Here is a 4,217-nt window from a genome sequence, read left to right as displayed (position 1 = left end):
CGGTGGAGGGGAATGGATTAATGTCTGTAAAAAGTAAACTTATAAGAAAGTATAACCTTACCTTAAATCATGTAAGGTCAGAGGTTATTGCAATAAACATTTCAACTCCACAGACAACTTTGTAGCATGGCCAGAAGGCGGATAAAATTCAGTAGCTCAGCAGTTTGTCCGGGGTGGTGACAGTCATTCTGCAAGAAAAAAGATCTCATTGAGGAAGTGTGACCCAGCAGTCTCCTTTCTCAGCTCACACCGACAGGCCGGGAGCCAGATCAGGGTCAGGGTCAGGGTCTCAGAAACCAAACCTCAGGAAAGAACTGAGAAACTGCAAAAACCAGTCTCTCTGCTCTAGGTAAAAGCTAGCCGCCACTCTTACAGCCATTTACCTTCAGTCTTTCACAGAAAAGGGCTTGGTCCCTGGGTGCCTTTCACCGTCAGTTCTTTTCTCATATCATATCATGTCATGTCATATCATATATCATATCATAATATATCATATCATCATATAATAATCATATTGTATCATATCATATATGTGATATAGCTTACATATATGTGATATATAAGATATAAGTTCTTTTCACTGCCTCGTACTAAATTCACCGACATAATGTACATGTCTATGACGTCTTAACAACCTGGACTCCTCCTGTAGCTGGCCACCTGTCAGCTCCCTTGCATAGACATGCTTTCTTCCTATTACCTGCACAACCTTGAACAGACCAGTCACCCTTGTCCCTGAGTTCTTGGCTTTCTCCACTACACAATCAAGATCCGGTGCCAGCTTTCACACCTGCGCGGCTCCATGAAATCAGAGGCTCCCTGGGTATGACTCACACCCCCTCCACCTTGCAGATAACCTGGTTAAAGTTATCTGTTCTGCCATAAACCTCAGCTTCGCTATAAATAAGACGAGCGCATTCAACCTGGAGGCTGCTGACATCCTCACTTCTCACGGAAGCCACCACAGGTACTCGACAGGACTGGCCAGACCCATCCCACCTGACAGACCACCACCAACTCTAAGGCTCTCTGGCCTTAAAACTTCTCAAGTCCTCTTTTACTCAGATCTTAGTGTTAAAGATTTTGTCTTCTGCCAAATATAAACTCCTGTGCTGGCTTTCCGTTCTCCCGTGGACTTATACCATTGCACTAACCATGTGATATCTGTTTCCAGTTCCTTCTGTTCCAGTGAGACTAGTCTGACTAGACAAAGCCATTCATCCTTCCACCCTTCCTATGTAACTATCATGTTCCCTTGTGGGGTACAGGCTTGGGTCCCCGTGCCACAATGCTCAGCATCCTCATACCTTAATACTCACACACTCCCTAACACACCTGTCCGATGTGGCATTAGGTATCCAGTTTAAGTGTCCAGCTGGGAGGAGATGATGCAGAATAAATTTTCACTTCAGTGTAGACAGCATGGGAGTTTTTTTGTTTTTTTTTTTTGTTTTGTTTTTTTGTTTTTTTTTTTTTTGTTTTTTTTTTTTTTGTTCTTTTTTTCGGAGCTGGGGACCGAACCCAGGGCCTTGCGCTTCCTAGGTAAGCGCTCTACCACTGAGCTAAATCCCCAGCCCCAGCATGGGAGTTTTTATAAATCAATCTCCTCTGGAAGAGCTCTGCCAGTACTCTTTGAGGTCACAGGCCTTTACTAAAGGTTTCCTTTACTAAAAGGATATTGAAAAGTTTCACCATAAAGAAACAATAAATGCTTGAGGAGATATACTTACCTGAATTTGGTTCATTGATAATACACGTGCACTTTAAAATAGAGTTACCCACTTGTGTATAATTTTTGTTTGTCAGGTTCAATCGCCATTGAGTACCAGGCACATCTAACCTGCTGGGTCCCATAGGTCCCAGGATACATATGAATATGGCCCCAGCACATTGGTAGAAGACACTGAGAAGCAAATGTCAAAAGGCTGGGGACCACTTACTGACCCTTCAGTCTAAGGATCTCCTCACGGAGCAAGGACATGAGTTTTAAGTATGCCCAACACCTGTTAGATCTCACACCAAGTGAACATGCCCTAACTTTTCAAACTCACAACCAAGCTCTCAGCAGCATCGACAATAACTTGCTGTGGGAAAAGACGATGGGTTTCTACAATTTTATCCCAAAGATGACGGATAAAGAACTAAGGGAAGGTCTTGACGGAGGATGAGTGGGAGATGCAGGGAGGTGTCAAGGAGTATCTGATGGTGGAGAAACAGAGCCACTGCAAAGGTGAGAGAACCTCACCACGCAAGCGCAGAGAGATGAGCTTGGGGTGGAGGAAGATCACAGGAGGTCTCAGCCTCGCTTTGGGAAACAAGAAACAGCAGATGGCTCCCAGGTGCAATTTTCAATATGGCTGACACCAGGGAGATGAGGTGAAACCAAGAGGGCGAATGGTAACAGTAGACTTGCCTGTCAAGAACTCTAAGGTTGACTGCTGGTCATTTTCAAAGACTCTGCCTGACCTAACATTCTGATTAAAACAAACAAACAAACAAACAAACAAACACCACCTGAATCCTTTAGTTTCATTTCTGTCTCTGTGAGAAATCCTAATGGAGAGGAAGGCCTTGTTTGGATGGACAGTTTCAGAGGGTGGGGCCGCTAGGTCTACACCATGGTGGGCCAGGAAACAGAGAGGGCTTAGCAGGATGCGGTATGGTGCGTGATGATATACCCCAGAGACATGCTACCACCTCCAGCCAGATCCCGGCTCCCGAGGTTTCCATCAGCTTCTGAAATAATACCAGTAGCAGCAGGAGACTCCTCAGTTCCAAGCTGTCATAGGGCATGTTTGTCCTGCTCCCTGCTCCCTGATCTCTCCTCTCCGAGTCTGACTACGAATGGTTGCCTGCTTTGCCAACCCCACCCTGCTTGCCTGGTTTTGTCTCCCTAAGAAATCTTACAGAACCATTCAACACTTTCCGCTGTCAACCCTGGAGAGCTGGCACTCGGCCTGCTGCTTCGGGAACATGACGGTTACTCACACAGATAAAAAGAAATTAGATCACAAACCTGCAGCATGGTGTTGGGTAATTTATGTAGTTAGTGCTCGATTATTTTAAAAGTAGCACGTTTCATCTCTTAAAACAGTTTGTTCCTAACTAGAGGTTTAGAAAATTAGAGATTGAAGCCTTTTAAGTGCTATTAGCAAGCATCTTATTGAGTCCCCTCCCACTTTGGCACGTATGCAGAGCCAATGTATAAACATATACCCAATCAGGAACGATCTGGCATTATTGTAACTGGCTTTTCCCATTTATTTTAATGGAAGCACCGTATCATTTAATAGTTTTCTACACCTTCATTTTAATGACTTCATGAGATGTCATTTTTAAACTCACTCAAATAATTTCTAAGCTTTGATCGTAAGACAATGCCGAGTAAGATACCCTTCCCCACACCATTCGTTATTTTTCTAGAAAAGGTGACAGGCCAGTCATGAGCTGATACCGTGAAGAGCTGCCCAGGAGAATGTCAAATCCCACGTCACATGGTAACCTCACTCTCCCATACCCCTCTAATACTAGGGTAGTATTTATTTCTCAATATTATATCCTAGCCACTCAGAGTGGCACACGCCTTTAATCCCAGCACTCAGGAGGCAGAGATCGGAGTTTGAGGCCAGCCTAATTTACAATGTGAGTTCCAGGGCCAGCCAGGGTTACACACACACACACACACACACACACACACACACACACACACACACACACACACAGATACACACACACAAGTTTGTCTAAAAAAAAACAAACAAAATATAATATACATCCTATAGACACTTCAGACTCAGTGTGCATTTGAAGTTAAGCACATTTTACCTTCTTCTATTTCTTATTCCTGCCCTTTGTTTATTCTTGAGTGCTCCCCAAATGGATTTACACAATCTCATCATATCAGGGCATTACCAACTTGGTACCCTGACTGTACATTGATTGGAAACATTTGGTTCCACGAAGCAGAGCCTCTTGAAGCCTCTGAGGCTCAAAAGGGGACCTGCCGTAGGTCTCAAGAGTCTTTCCGATAGATGATACGAGCATGCGACCTTCGCCTGGCTGGTAGTTCCCTAGCTTATGTTTACCCAGAAGAGGAACCTCTCTACTTTACTGGCCTACTTCAAAGATCACAGAAAATCAAGGTAAGCCTCTCAACCCACATGCTTTCCTTTCTTCCACGGGTTCTATGACCTTTGACATGAGTCAAAATAATGTTC

General features: G+C 44.2%; 1 protein-coding gene across 1 annotated transcript in view; it reads right to left on the bottom strand.

Annotated features, from left to right (window-relative positions):
* Positions 1 to 155, bottom strand: part of Kank1 (KN motif and ankyrin repeat domains 1) — a 119,115-nt gene extending 118,960 nt beyond the window's left edge. The window contains exon 1 of the mRNA NM_001037197.2: positions 62 to 155. The gene's annotated coding sequence lies outside the window, so the exon portion shown is untranslated. The remainder of the gene's footprint in view (positions 1 to 61) is intronic.
* Positions 156 to 4,217: the final 4,062 nt, after the last annotated feature.

This window comes from Rattus norvegicus, chromosome 1, assembly GCF_036323735.1.
Source record: "Rattus norvegicus strain BN/NHsdMcwi chromosome 1, GRCr8, whole genome shotgun sequence".
NCBI classification, from domain to species: Eukaryota; Metazoa; Chordata; class Mammalia; order Rodentia; family Muridae; genus Rattus; species Rattus norvegicus.
This window is presented reverse-complemented; position numbering and strand designations above follow the sequence as displayed.